Raw genomic sequence first — 16,861 nt, forward strand, 5'->3', positions numbered from 1 at the left:
TTTCATCTCCTTGTCTCTCAAGCTTTACCACAATCCAATTCCATATAACTAAGCCCTAAACTCAGACACCTCCCTTAGACTTTACCATGTATCCAACCAAAACTGGGCAAGGGATTCCTAAGCCTTTGGGAATGAATCTTGAGGCCACCTCTATCCCAGATTACGAAATCCATCCAACAATTCAAAGTTCAAAACCGATATCAACATCCCAAAACACCATGGTATCCGAAAAAAGGTAAAGTTTAGGTTTAAAACCACTTTCATAACCCATAAAGACCATGCCATTGAGAGCAAGAGAACCATACACCAACATGAAAAGCCATGCATGTCAAAACCAGCTAGGAAATCACACATGCAATATGTTACCTGTAAGTATTCCTACCGAATATGCTTGATCCTACTCTTCCTTGCTTGATCCTTTCTTTCCTTTCCTTTCCTTTCCATGTCCTTCCTTTTCCTTCCCTGCTCCAAAACTAGAGTGCTCCAAGAAAACTCTGTGTCCAAGAGTGTGAGAGAGAGAGAGAATAATGAGAGAGCTCCAAGACTAAACTAACCAAAGTTACATTGACCAAGCCTTCTAACTGATCCTTGGAAGTCATTTTATCAACGAGGCCTCTATTTTCTTCAATTTCCATTATTTTCTTTAAATTTCCTCCTCACATGCAACCTGTGACCATTCAACTTCCTTCTCTTGTATTTTTCTTTATTTTCATAAAGAAATGTACCAAAAATGCCTTTTTTCCTTTTTAATTCCTTTGCCTTTGCCTTTTCCAATTTCCTTTAGCCATAAGCACATCGCGTGATGCCCACTAGGATATCTCTACTCAACATTCAACTTGGAATAAGTGTCCCTTAACCATGCTCTTATGTTTCTTTATTAACTTTTATTACATGGAATTTTCATCAGGGCTGCTACAAAAAGATTTAGTATATTAAGGAAGGCACCCCTCATTCCCTCAGTCAAGATTGTCTTGACTATCTCCTTATCTAAATTGTTGTGTTGAGACCTTTGCAAATTGTATTGAAGGCATTCAACATGTTCCAAATATCTCATCCTTCAAGTCCCTAGAATGATAATAATCCTAGTATTTATCTAGAAAAGCTTTCTTCATTGCATCTGAGGTACAAATAAACCCTCCACTATGTCTCATAAACCATCTCAATGCTTCCCCTTTTAATATGGTTGTAAACAACTTCAATATTTGTTCCTCAGTGACATAGTCATAGCTTACATAAAGGACATCAAACTTAAAAAGGAGTGTCCCAGTGTCTTCTGAGGCCATGCCTTGAAAAGTAGGGAGTGTAGATAAAGGTATGTTTTTCATTGAAGCATGCCCTTGAATATTCCCCTTGGGAAAATTAAAATTAGTAAACAAATTTCCTCCCATGTTATTTTGTTGAAGATTTAGAGCAGTTGTTATAGGTGGTTCCTTTGATGGAGGAAAGTGTTCTTCCCTTGGTGATGAGGGATGGTTAGACTGCTCAGGTTGTTCAATTTTCTTAGGTTGTTTATATGGCTCTGATTATCCTAACAAATCATTTTTATTCTCTATATAAGAAATTTGTTTCACTGCACTACCAAAGTCTAAAGTATGATGACTAAACAATTGTTCCTGAGGGGTCCATTCCTAATCATTTAAATCTATATCCCCGTAACCTTTTTTCATAATTTGATCCACGCCTTTTGTTGTTATAGTAGGGCTAGAGATGCTAGGGCTTGTTTTAGAAGATTCCAAAAATTTTACTTCCTTTCCTAGCACAGATGTATCAATAGGTGTTGGATTTTATGGGGCAATCTTAAGGTGTTCTTTCCTTTTTGTCACCTTCCCTCGAGTGGAGGATTATGCTCCAGCCTTTGAAATTTTTTCATGTATATAAGTTTTCCTTCGCAAATCCTAATTCGTTTTCTTCCTTCTCTATCCTCTTCTACCTAGATAGTTAGTTTGTTTGGGGGCACTGCATTTTTCTTCTTCATTGTTCATGCAATGCAATCCTATGTGCCCTAATCCAAGTGAGGTGAAACTTGCTTCTGTATGCCAAAGCGATGCGCAGGTTCTTACCTCTCGTCTTAATGCCAAAAATACTCAAAATCAGGGACACATCTATCAGCCTTTCAATCAATGTATGAAAATAAAATAGTTACAAATTCACCTCTAATAGCCTTCCACAGAAACAACGCCAAAATATTGAGCAAAACAATTATTCCTTTAATTCAGAGCAAGAGGTTTACTCTCCCATTAATTCTCAATCCTAGTAGGCTTGATTTTTACAAGGTTGTCATGCAAATTCTATGCAAGGGAAAATGATAACTAGCATAATTAATCTTAAACCAAGGTCATTGCAAACTCACTCTCAACAAACATTCAAGTTGTTACACACTTCAACATAATCTCAATTTTTAGAAAAGATTCACACAAATGCAGAACAAGCCACTCTGTTACACAACCAATCAAAACATCACTCCTGCAAACCTCCCAATCACTCAATCAAATGTTGAACACAAATTCAAGTAAAATGCAACCATCATCCAATCTATAACAAATAAGTAAATCATTCGGTGATACACCAATAAAAGGGACTGATCCAATTTCTATGTTGTCACACCATTCAAAAGCTCTTTGCAATCGTAAATAACATTAACATTAACAATAATCACATATAAAACATAACTGAGAGGAATCAATACAAATATGTATAATATTTTACTTAACCAAAGATCGTTGCTATGAAGGAGGGCCCTTCCTCCTTAGTTGGGGCTAGTGCACTAAATGGCACGTGGACTTATTCAGAGAAAGATATGATTCCACAAAGATTAAGATTTGCATTAACATAACATCTTGATTACAATGCTTGGTTCTTTCCCCTCTTTTCCAATCTTATCTATATAATTCTCTATGCTTGCCTCCGTAGGCAGAAAATTGTCTTCTTTATAGTTTTTTAATACAACAATAAGATCATCATGAGAATATTATGTTTCTCATATGATCTTAGAAACAAAGGTATAAAATGCTAATTCATACAACACTTTCTATAGTAGGAGTAAAGTTGTAACTTCCCTTAATTACAATGATTTTATGAGAAATATCAACTACTCAAGCTATATTCTCCATGAATATCTCCTAGTGGTTGAGTTGTCCTTAACTTGATGTCCTCGTAGATTCGATCCATATGAATTAATTAAGGAAGGAAAATGTGCCCAACTCAAGCTTTCATGCATCAACAACATTTCATGGAGACTTTGTCCCAATTTTGATGAAGAAACTGGAAGTGTAATCCTGTAACAACGACATCAATAACCACTTAAACCTAAAATAACCTAGTTGTCAAATTTATAATAAAAATAGCCTAAGGAAGTAGTTCTCATGCAAAATTACAAAGAAAATTAGAGTAAGAAGACGAAATATAGAAAGGAACATACTTAGGTGAATAGTGGTTGTTATAGTTGAAAAATATGTTCTTGTTAGTCAAAAAGGGAGAAAACAGAATAGGAAAGAGAATGCAAAAACGTAACAATTCCATGGCCCAACAACAGGTTTTGGAAATTTCCATGATTAAAAATATGGGGTTTTTAAACCCTAGCTAAGGTGTGAATAAGAAAAACCCTAAGCATAAAAACCCCAGGGCTAATCATTTTTGTTGAAAGAAGAAACCCTATATTCCGCAAGAAGGATATGACAACATGCTTATGTTGAGGATAAAGATAATAAAATAAGTCCAAGAGTAAGAAGGAGTTTATTTTTCTCAAAAATATTAAGTATTCTATAAACCATCTTCTCTGATTACTACTTACGTTGTTGTCTTTACCTTTGAATAAGTACATTTTTCTTAATTGTGTTTCCTCTTTCATGGCCTCCCAGTGAGGATTGTAGGTCAATGGCAAGCTCTACCTAGGCTTTGGCAATAATAAGAAAGAAATGGAAGAACACGAATGAAAAAATAAGTGAGTAGTTTGAAGTATGCATTAAGTCAAAATCTAGCATGCACCTAATGCCAACATGGAAGCAATAAGGTTCTCCTAGTAAGAGGGATAGAATCATGTTAAGACAATTGACTTAGTGAGAATATTTACTAGAGATTTTGGAGGAGCATCATGATTAAAGAAGGCCTCCTATTTTGAGAAAGAAGAACTCATGAGTCAAAGGAAGAAATATTGACTTCGGAGGGAGCTAGACGCATAATTTAACATGAAGGATCTTACACTATGACTAGGCACTTCAGGATACATCAATTGGTTTGGCAGTGTTGATGATGAATAGAGATACAAGTGGGGGGACATAATTTCATTAAGATTAGTGATGGAGGGATGACCTAGAAATTGGATGATTGGTCTACTAGTTAGGTTAATATGCGACTTGGATTTCTCATGTTGATGAGGATTCTATAATAAAAGGATTGCTTGGTTTTCACCTTGCGGGTTTTTCCCCGGCCTCTAGCCTAATTTCTGGTGTTTCTTGTTTCTTGTGCACTGTGATCTTTATTTTCTTTTATTTGAATGGTTAAGTTGATAATTTATTTATGAATAACTAGGAAAACCTAAAAGAGAACAATAATTTATTCACAAGTAATTATCAAGTTCATAAATTCTTCATTACAATCAAATTTTAGCATCACCATGAGAATTTCTTCTAACTAGAAGACATGGGGGAGCCCAAGGAGAATGGCCTAGACTTTATGTATATTAACCAACTCTCTTATGTGATCACAATTAATGGCTGAGGGATTTAGTATGGGCCCTGAAGGCCTCTAATTCTAGGGAAATGCTAATATATTTTTGTTGTCTCTCATTGCCATGAATATGAAAACTATCAATCTGTGAGCCAAAACGTAACCTTTAGGAGAATAGCCCACTTTCGAATTCCAATTGGACATGGTCCACTCCAAGAGAGATTTTTCTGAATTTCATTTCCATTGAATCTACCCACTAGTTTTTTTCCCATAATATGACAAATGGCCTCCAAACTGACATCATGACCAACAACCATAGCGATTAGCAATGACTAATGTTTTTTGAAATTTTGGATTGAACTTGGGTAAAAAACTTTTGATCCTACATAAACATTTATATAGAGGGCAAGGAGGAAATGGGGAAGAAAGAGTGAAAATCAACTGGGGGATGTGGAAAAAAGAACTAGATCCACTCCCAATCCAAATAAATGAGCCAAATTATCCCCCTCCTTGTCTATCTATGAAACTAAGGTGGTTGAGCATGTTTACTACTATTGATCCATCAAAATTTTCAGAGGATGTAGAAAAGCATTGATAAGTGTTGGCGTCCATATGATGGTAGATACATGAGGATGAGGCACATCATATTCTGCTTGGGATAAAAAAAACGGAGAGTGTGGATGGCTAACAGAGTAATCATGAAATCTTCTTTCATATAAATAGACATAAAGGCACAAGATTATATGGAAAAAGAAATCTTGTAATTTTCTTAGAAAAAAAGAGCATGGAAGTGATGGAGGGAGAAGAATGATTCCAACGAGGCAACAGGTGATATGAGCTATGTATGAGCTTAAATGATGAGGGAAGAAAGAAACCAAGAAAATATTGCCCCATGTGACTTACAGAAACCCTTGCTCACGAACCTCACACCACAAACCTCTCTTTGCCTCCCCCTCTCAACACACACATATAAATGAATCATAAATGAATTAATTAATTAAAATTAAGTTAAAGTAAATATAAGAATTAATTATTCCATGTCCATTTTTGTATTGGACTTCCAAAATTTTAAGTTAATTATCAATAATTAGTAGGTGGATGGTAGGGATAACCACACAGACTATTCTAGGATATTCATAGTAGTATACACAAATTATCTCCAAAGTAGTTATGCCTTTTTTATCCTTTAATTAAATTGATTAATTAAAAAAATGTGATATAAACAAATGCTATATGAAGTGAGTCTTGGTATTTTTTTACATGTGGTATTAACAAGCCATGGTATTGGCCCATGATATTATAACAAATCCTATTTAAAAATTAAAAATCTTCATGGTAAATTGGAAATAAATCTCCATGGTTAAGAATCTTGTTCCATGGTTTTTTAAATGTATATATGTTTAACATACATAGTAGTTTTTTTTAATAATAATAATAATAATAATCTAAAATAAATTTATAATTCAGTTAGTTTTTATGAGTTTTTTGATTTAGCAATGTGAGACATATCCTAAAGTAAGTGTTTTGATGTTTATTATGGATTGATGTTTCCTAGCCATTTAATTTATATGGTTGTGTTAGTTTAATTATCAATAATTATCATGTGGATGGTAGTGATTTAACCTCCATGGAATGTTTTAAAACATTACTAATAGTCACAAATCAAAAGTTTAGATTTATCTCAAAAGTAGTTATGTCTATGTCCAAAAGGTTATAAGAACATGCCTTATATGAATATGACTTATGATTTCTTAGGAATGTTCTATTAATGAGCCATGGTACTAGCCCATGGTATTGTAACAAAGTAGGAGTGAATCTCCATGGTTAAAAATCTTGTTACATGTTTTATAAATGTTTTAACTAAGATCTTAATTCATTTTATAAATAATAATAATAATATAATTGTTCAAAGAGCTTTCAACCCAATATGGAAGAGATGTTGTAATATTATATAAACATTTTGACTTAAAATTGGATAGGTCAAATTATTTGAAATAAAATTAAAATTCAAAAAGTATAACAAACTAACACTTGTAAATATTGTTACGGTAGTTCAAGTAAAATTGAGGTCATTGAATCGATTTAAAATTGGTGGTTTGTGGGCTCTAGGATTTGACTTTTCTAATGGTATTTTTATGTATTATAACCTATTTGAAACCATAAAGACTCATTTGTAATTTATTTTTGGGCTATGAATGATCATTGAATATATATCATCTTCTCTTCCACGGAATGATCATCAGAGGAATGGTATTCTTATGTATTATAGCCTATTTGAAACCATAAAGACTCATTTGTAATTTGTTTTTGGGCTATGAATGATCATTGAATATATATCATCTTCTCTGTTCCACGGAATGATCAGAGGAATTTTCATATTATCTGCCACGGATTATTACTGTTTTATTATTTGCTAGAATAAGGGAGGAGTTTTTTAACATAGGTAAATTTGGAAAATGTGATTGGATTTCAACTTTTAATAATAATAATAATAATAATAATAATAATAATAATAATCAAATTTGAAAGAATTGGATGTAAAGATAAATCAATGTAGATTTATTTTGAGTATGGATTTAACATGAGCCTAGAGGTATCACATTTCTTTATGTGTAATTTTGTTTAGAGTGCAAAATACATTGTGTTATTTTGCATTGTTTAAATTGTATTTTGACTGCTAAATAGAATATATATAGGACCAAATAATTTTTTTAACCATAAAAACTTATTTTTTTCATGATATATACATATACATATTTTTTTTAATGATATACCATATAAATAAAATTTACATTAAAATATTGTACATCACATGTACATCTAGACATTTTATCACGCAAATTCAAATGGTTTTTTATTATTAATATATTTTTAATTACATGTTAATATTAATTCTTATTAAAATATTTTATTGATAACTTACATTGAATATTTTTTTATATACAACATTAATATGTTTTACTTTAACAATTTATTTTCTATACATAAATATATATGAAGTAGATATGAATACAAATTAATTAACATAGATTTTCAAATAATTTATTTAAATCTCTTGTTGAAATATATTTAAAAGGTATAAAATTTAAACGGCTTATTTATACATTTTTTTACTTCTATTTTTTTACTATATTAGATTTTTCTTATTTAAAACATAATTTTTACTTTTTATATTAAACTGTAAAATAAGCTTTTAAGCTCAATTACACCTTAAATTTTTATGACAATAAACCAGTAAACCTTCTAAAATGTATGTTTGATAACACCGACAAACACATATACTAAACCTAACCATCATAACCTAAAATTTGGTTAAGGTGTCGCAATTTAATTAATTTTCATTGTATATGATTTTGAGGGTTGCGGGACCTCCAAACATCGAATGAAGGAGTGCACTTGGTCAACGGAGCAACATCATTGGTAAAAAAGCTCTCTTGGACACCATTTGTTGATTGTACTTGCATTGTAATTTTATTCTGGTCGGTTGTAATGGTCTGTAACATACAGATGCAAATAGATATGAAGAAATATGGAGTAAGAATACTAGGAGCAATAGCCTGTAACATACACACGCAAATAGATATGAAGAAATATGGTGTTAGAATACGAGCAAGAAACCTGTCGGGGAACCTCTCATTACTTAGGTCAAAGGCTTGCAACTTCTCCCAAGCCAAAAATTAGCTCAATCAAGCACATGCATATTTAATTAGCAATATCTAATTTCTCGATTTTAATTTGGTGCACTATACATCAATACAAACAAAACCATGGAAGTAACAGATCAGGAGTGTTCAGGATGGTGTACAAATCGTGCAGTCTAATTATTCACATGCCTTTGATTAAATAGCATATATATTCAAGCTCTTTCATATAACTGTACGTAGCCGTAAATGTAAAGGCTTCCTATAATATATATATAATGGTGATGTAAAGATATCTGAGAGCGTAGATATCAAACTTCTATTACACTAGAAACCCAAGCTCAAAGGTTCCGGGTTAAGAAGCTTGTTGTAATTGATTTTCTATTAACGTTGATTTCGAGATTCAAGTTTCGAACTCCAATTGTGGTTCATTTTCAGGATCGATCAATTAACTTTTAAGATGAATCATAATTGTGAGTTTTAAATGTATAAATTAACATAAATACTATAAATTTAGATGGATCCAGAAAATCAATTAGAACAAAGTAACGATCTCAAAAATCTGAAATCTGAAATTAAGAAGCTATTTAGTCTTCAAGTCCATTGTATAGAAATATATAGAAATACACACACTGAAACTAGTCACATTTTCCTTTTATAGAAATACTCACATTGAAACTATCACATTTCCCTCTCACTAAACATCTGAGGAAAGAAACTCAATAGTCTTGCAGATATTATGTACATATGCATATGCATATAACACTCTCATAATTCTGATATCGTCGGATCTGCCCTTCCTAGGAGTTACCAAGAAATACATCCACTTTATGGTTCACGCTTCTGGAGAGGAATTTCATGCAGATGGGAGGATTGACCTTAGCCAGAGCCAGAAACGCGGAAGGAAGACTCCATATGCCATCTCCGCATAAGAGACCGGCAGCCACTGCAGGAACCATTACGTCAGCTTCTTTGCGGTTCATCTTCTGCCAAACGAATACAATGGCTGTCCCCACGCACATATCGATGGCAAAGTAACCTCCAATGTAGAAAGGTATAGCCATGGCCATCGGCAGGGGAATATACTGTGACACTTTTTTGGGTACACGGTCTCTTATCAAATTGATCACAATGGCCACTGCGAAGAAACCATAACAGAGATGGAGACAGTTCTTGGGAAGGGCACCAAATCCTTCCACTGCAATGATTGCGATGCTTCTGAAAAGTAATCCATTCAGGGCTTTATAATCTACAGTTTGATCTCCAACGTGGAATGTGTTGCTTGAATTCCAACGTGGAAGGTGTTGTTTAAATAGGGGAAAATTAACCAAGAAAAGAACATAACTGATTGAAAACTGAAACCAAACGCACAAATAGACACGTGGTAAAACCTTGAAAGGGTGTAAAGGAAATATCCACGGAGCAAGGGATTGGAATCTCTATTAATTCAACAATGATTCTCCACGATTACATTTCTCGGGCATTCAATAGTTTTATACCAGCCTCCTTCGCTATTTCGGTATAAAACTAACTAATTACATTTTTACCCAAATTTACATAATTCATTGTCAAACTTCCAGCAAACTCCACCTTGACAACAATTTTCCTAATCCTTTACCCATGCCCATTCATCATCTTTTCTGCAAGCGAAGAGAAGCTAAACACCATCACAACTTCTCTACTATCACTGGCTTTGTGAATATGTCTGCACAATTCTTTCGTGTATGAACCTTTTGAAGAGCTACTTTTCTGCCATCGATCACATGTCTCAGAAAATGATACATTACATCAATGTGTTTGGTTCTGCTGTGATAAGTAGGATTTGTAGCCAAGTGAATAGCACTTTGACTGTCACAAAGTACATCCACTTTCTCCTACGTCCTTCCAATGTCATCGAGCAGACCTTTTAACCAGATTGCTTCTTTACTAGCATCTGAAGCAGCTATATATTCAGCTTCAGTAATGGACAACGCCACTGTTTCTTGAAGCTTTGACATCCAACTAATTGCTCCACCTGCAAGAGTAAAGACAACCGATAGTAGATTTTCTTTTGTCCAAATCACCTGCATAGTCAGCGTCTACATATCCGCAGAGTGATCCTTCACTACCATTAAAGACAATGCAATGGTCACTTGTGCCTCTTAGATATCGAAGCACCCATTTCACTGCTTGCCAATGTTCTTTACCTGGATTTGCCATGACCCTGCTGACAACTCCAACTGCATGTGAAATGTCAGGTCTTGTAGATACCATTACATACATTAAGTTGCCTACAGCATTTGCATATGGTACATGAGACATATACTGCTTTTCTTCATCAGTTCTAGGACTCAGAACCAAAGAAAACTTAAAATGGGAAGCTAGTGGAACATTAACAAGTTTCACATTGTTCATGGAGAACTTTTCAAGTACTTTCTCCACATACTTCTGCTATGATAACCAAAGCTTACCATTTTTCCTATCTTTGTGTATCTCCATGCCCAAGATATGTTTTGCTGCTCCAAGATCCTTCATATCAAACATCCTAGAGAGTTGAGCCTTTAACCTGTTGATCTCTTCCATGCTTTTGCTTGCAATAAGCATATCGCCAACATACAAAGCTAAGATAATGAATATGCCATTGAAACTTTTGAAGTATACACAATGATCATACTTACTTCTTATAAAGTTTTGGCTCACCATGAAGGAATCAAACTTCTTGTACCATTGTCTGGAAGACTGCCTCAGACCATACAATGATTTCCTCAGCTTGCAAACTAATCTTCTACTGCGACCTTGTACAAAACCTTTTGGTTGTTCCATATATATCTCTTCATTCAAAACACCATGTAGAAATTCTATTTTAACATCTAACTGTTCTAACTCAAGATTAAGTAACACAGTTAGTGCCAACACAGTACGAATAGAAACAAGTTTTACAACTGGAGAAAAAATCTCATGAAAGTCTATACCTTCAACCTGAGAATACCCTTTTGCTACCAATCTCGCCTTATACCTTTCGATACTTCCATCAACTTGTCGTTTCAGTCTGAAGACCAACTTGCATCCAACAACATTGTTCCCTTCAGGAAGCTCTACAAGATCCCAGGTATTGTTCTTGGCTAAGGAATCCATTTCTTCTTCCATAGCCGTTTTCCATTTTTCGCTATCTGTATTATCTACTGCTTCCTGATAACAAGAAGGTTCCCCATCTTCATTGATCAAAGCAAAAGATGAAGCAAAATCTTCATACATTTTGGGAGTTTTCCTTTCCCTTGTAGACGTTCTTAGAGCGATTGGTTGTTGAACTGGTTCAGAAACTTGAACTGGTTCATAAGCTGCTTCAATGGCTTCCTTTGTGTCTTCAACACCTTTTTCTCCAGAAGTCTCTCCTTCCTTTTGACTGTCACTGAAAGGTCTAGCCTTCAACTGAACTCGTTGATTTGGTGATACCTGTTCCTGTTCAATTCTTTCGACATTTGATTTTAAAAGAGAAGATTCATCAAATGTTACATCTCTACTAATGACTATCTTCCGCAATGTAGGATCTCACAACCTGTATCCTTTCACTGCATAGTCATACCCAACAAAGACATAACACTTCGAATTTGGATCTAATTTTGAATGCTGACTTTTAGGAATAAGAGAATAAGCATCACAGCCAAATATCCTCACATGTAAATAATCACAAGACTGACCTGTCCAAACTTCTTCAGGAATTTTACAATTAATTGCCATTGAAGGTAATCTGTTAACTAAATAACAAGCAGTAGATACTACTTCTACCCACAACTCCTTTTGCAAGTTAGAATTTTTGATCATGCTTCTAGCTCTTTCCATAAGAGTCTGATTCATACGCTCAACAACACCATTTCACTAAGGAGTATAAACAACAATTTTGTGTCTAATAATTCCCTCATCCTTACATTATTGTTCAAATTCAATTGAAGTGAACTCACCACCATTGTCAATTCTTAAACATTTAATAGATTTGCTTGTTCTTTTCTCTACCTGCGTTAAATTGTTTAAAGACATTGAATACATCAGCTTTCTTTTTTAGCATAAAGACCCAAACTTTTCAGGAGAAATCATCAATAAATGTTAAAAAATATAAAGCACCTCCATATGACACAACAGGAGATGGTCCCCACAGATCAGAATGAATATAGTCTAAAATATCTTTACTATTATGATTTCCAATTTTAAATCTTTATTTACGCTATTTTCCATACACACAATGTTTACAGAAATCTAACTTCACGGATTTCAGATTGGGAAGAGATTTACATTTCAACAGTATCTGAAGACCTTTCTCGCTCATATGACCTAATCACTGACGCAATAGACAAGTACCTGCTTCTTCTTTTTCTGACGCAACTTCTGCTTCACTGACCTGAGTACTTCCTTTTAACCTGTAAAGATTTCCGACCTTTTCTGCTTTCATAACCACTAGGACTCCTTTAAAGACTTTCAAGACACTATCCTGACCTGTAAACTTATAACCATCTGAATCCAACACTCCCAAAGAAATCAATTTTTCTTCAAATCAGGTACATGTCTAACACTAGTTAATGTTCTAACTGTGTTATCATACATCTTAATCCTGATATTTCCCATTCCAACAGTCTGACATGACACATTATTACCCATAAACATAGAACTACCGTTTACATTTTCGTACGAAGTAAACCAACTTCTATGTGGGCACATGTGATGAGAAGCACCAGAGTCTAACAGCTAGCTATCTAAACCCTGAAAGACATTACATTCAGATGAAGTTTCATCTATCATACATAATTCTTCAACAGATAAAACTTCGTCTATCATACCTAAATCGACCTGATTCACTTCCTTCTTTGGGTTATTGGATTCCTTTCGTTTCCAATAGTGTTTCTTCAAGTGTCCAATTTTATTGCAGTGCCAACATTTTGCCTTACACTTCTTTCCCTTCGATTTCGATCTGAAAGACCCCCTTGGTTTTTCTCCTCTTTCCTTTGAGCATCCTCTAACTACCATGGCTTTTGAGGCAGTTGTTTCAGTACTGGTTTTTTTTCGTACTTCTTTAGACAAGAAAGCTCCCACGACTGATTCAATCTTCAAAGAATCAGCAATGCTCAAGCCGATTGAAGTTACGAAGTGATCCCATGATTCGGGTAGAGAATATAGTAAGGTTATGGCTTTATCTTCTTCCTGAATTTTAACTTCCATATCTGTTAATTGACATATAAGTGTATTAAAAACATTCAAATGTTCTGCAACGTTTGAACCTTCTTTCATTCGAAGACTGTATAACTGTCTTTTCAAATAAATTATGTTGGTTAATGACTTTGTCATATAAAGCTTTTCCAGTTTTTCCCACAATCCTGACGTTGTAGTTTCTTCAACAATATTGAAGAGAACTTCATCCTCCAAGCATAACCGGATGGTACTGAGAGCTCGGGAATCCAAGTCCTCCCAGTCTGAAGTAGTCATGGTTGCAGGTTTCTTGGTTGCCCCATCCAATGCCTTGTGCAACCCTTGTTGCACAAGCAGATCCCTAACCTTCAGTTTCCAAAGAGCAAGATTTCTCTTTCCGGTGAATTTCTCCACCTCGAATTTTTCATTCGACATCTTTGCCATTTTTCTAGGGTTTCCATCCTCAGTCTTTAAACTAGGGTTTTTCCTTTAAAAAAAAAAAATCTCAGTCTTTGAACTAGGGTTTATATTTTTCTTTTCAAAAGATAATAATTTTTTTATTATTTACAAACCTTTTCTTTCTTGCAAACCTCTTTGTTTTTTTCAAAGAAACCCTTCCTTTTCCTCCAATATTTGTACAAAATCCACCCCTTTAAAAACCCTTGATTTGATCTCATTCTGTTGTTTTTGTTTCAAAACAAAAAATTCTGCTGAAAATAAAAAATGTTCTGGAAATTTTGATAAATACCCGGGTTCAACAGGCAACTGCAGCAGATTGATGGGGTTCCTCTTCACGCAGCTTTGACTCTGCACACAGGCAGGTCACTCCTGCACGTGTAGATTTGGCAACAACTTCTTCAGCGACGCAGACATCCTCTTCACGCTCTGCTCAGATGGGCAGTGTTTGCAGCACGCTGGATAGAGCAATGACCTCCCTTCTCACATAAGTTCTGGATCAAAAAAGGGCAGCACTTCACACAAAGCAAAGGCAGGGATTTCTTTAGTTACGCAACAGTAGCACCAGCACCAGACTCATGACACATAGCACTACCAGTAGCTTCCTTGCTCCTTATGCAGAGGTAGAGTCAACAACAGCCTTCACGCAGAAAAAAAAAAAAAGAAGTCCACATAGAGAGCTTTTGCTCTCCACACAGCACTGACAGCATTAATAGCAGAGGGTTTGGCAGCTGAGACAACCACCACCTTCACACAGAGACAATCCTCCACGTAGAGACAAGCTTCTACTCGCCTTCACGATTTCTCTTAGAAAACATACGCAGAGACTACACGCCACGCAGATGTCGAGCGACAGCAACGTGCTCTGGTCTTCAGATAGTTATGAACCAGTTCAGCAACACACTCTGGGTCACAGCCTCCCTTTGTCTCTTACGCGCAGTCCTCCTCAAAGAATATCGCAGAGAACAGCTTCACGCCTTTTCGTCTTTTTCATGCAACCGCCTTCCTCTACCGCGGCAGGTTCATTCACATGCAAATGACACCCAGCAACTTCATGCCTTTCGCTTTGATACCATTTGTTGTTTGAATGGGGGAAATTGACCAAGAAAATAACATAACTGATTGAAAACTGAAACCAAACACGCAAATAGACACACAGGATTTACGTGGTAAAACCTTGACAGGGTGTCAAAGAAACATCCACGGGGCAAGGGATTGGAATCTCTATTAATTCAACAATGATTCTCCTCAATTACATTTCTCGGGCATTCACTAGTTTTATACCAGCCTCCTCCATTACATAACTACTATTTCGGTATAAAACTAACTAATTACATTTTTACCCAAATTTACATAATTCGTTGTCAAATTTTCAACAGAAAACTTTCCAAAATAGCCAGAATGACAATGGTGCTATTATGCATCCCATGGCTGTCCCATTCACTTGACTCAAAAACATAGATCTTGGAGATGATAGGGTCAGGTATCCAGTCTTGAAATCCTGCATCAGATCTGCAGCAGTGGAGACTATTGCCATCATTACTCCACAAGTAGCTAAGCCTGCCAGTATACCTTCATGGTCCTTTCCTGCCCATGCTCCAAAGATGAAGATGGCTAGTTTCCCATAGGTTGTGACCAAGCTCCAATCTGTGAGCCCACATCCATATGCGTTGCAGAATGCAAACACAGGTGCCATTATGTATGCTACTAGAACAAAGTACCATTTCACAGGATAAAAAATCCGTGGGATGACACCAATGGATATAGCAGCAAGGGCCACATATCCAGCTCCAGCCACCCATAGGGGTATGCTGTCTTTCATAAAAATCTCGTTCCGCCGCTGCTCATCATAGGGTACCACAGCCAACAGTCCCATAAAGGCCACGGTGAAAAGAAAACCAATCATCCAACTAAGGCTTGGTTCTTTGATATTGTCTGGAGTATTCCCAGCACTACCTTTTTCTGGCAGGTTATATATCGTTTTGGTCACAGCCAAAATATATGACCCAAAGCCCCCTGCCATTATACCCAATTCAGAAAACCAAAATCGCATAATAATTTATTATAAAAAGTTTCAGATTGACTCATGCATACCGCTGAATGCAAGCCCATAACAAGCCACCACACAAGTTTGAATCACAGTATTCTCGTCTGGTGAATGGAGTCTTCAATAACCCGAACTTTTCGAGGAATTTGGTCCATGTTTTGATGAAAAAGAATCCCAGCAATCCAGCAGCAACATTGAGAGAAGGGATGACTCCGGTGGTGAGGCTCAATTTCATGACAATTATACAAAACATAATACCCAGCAGCATGCTCAAAAACATTGCCCTGAATGTGATCTGTTCCCACCAGGGAGGCACCTTCTTCTCGTCAAAGATCTGCTCGATGCTCAGCTCTTTCTCTTCAATCTCACGGGAATTTTCGTCCTGGTTTTGCCGGTTAGCATCACCAGAGCTTAATTCTTCCCCATTCTTCTCATGATCAACTCGTTTTACAAGCCCTTCACGACGATGACCATGGCCATCCTCTACCTCGAGGGACCTGCTTTCGGAACTGTCATGACCCATTTGGGCACCACAGAATTCACAAAAGCAATGGGATCAGCAAGAACCAAGAAGTTCTTCAAGCGAGCAAGCATGCACTTTCTCCACCTCCAGCCTTTCTTTTTAAGACTGATCCTTTCTGTTGTTGTTCAACAAAAGCTTGCGTTTCCTTTTATAGAAAAAAGGCTGAGACCTTGGGGTTGGAGACCCCCGTCCCCCACTTGACAATCCATATGACGTGGTAGCATTCATTTTCAACAAAGCCTAGTGCCAATTCAACAGGGAGTCTGAAACAATCCCACGACTTAAATAATATCTTGACAACCAGAGGTCAACTCTGGGGTATTGCACTAGATTCCATCAATGGCTAACCACAAAAAGAACTTTCATCTTGTTTGT

At 35.8% G+C, this 16,861-nt stretch overlaps 1 pseudogene; it reads right to left on the reverse strand.

Annotated features, from left to right (window-relative positions):
- Positions 1 to 9,106: 9,106 nt before the first annotated feature.
- Positions 9,107 to 16,516, reverse strand: LOC149249174 (putative metal-nicotianamine transporter YSL13; annotated as a pseudogene).
- Between the last annotated feature and the right edge of the window lie 345 nt (positions 16,517 to 16,861).

Source organism: Pinus tabuliformis, chromosome 7 (genome assembly GCF_031772625.1).
Source record: "Pinus tabuliformis cultivar Carrire ecotype Pingquan chromosome 7, CPIR1, whole genome shotgun sequence".
Classification (NCBI taxonomy): Eukaryota; Viridiplantae; Streptophyta; class Pinopsida; order Pinales; family Pinaceae; genus Pinus; species Pinus tabuliformis.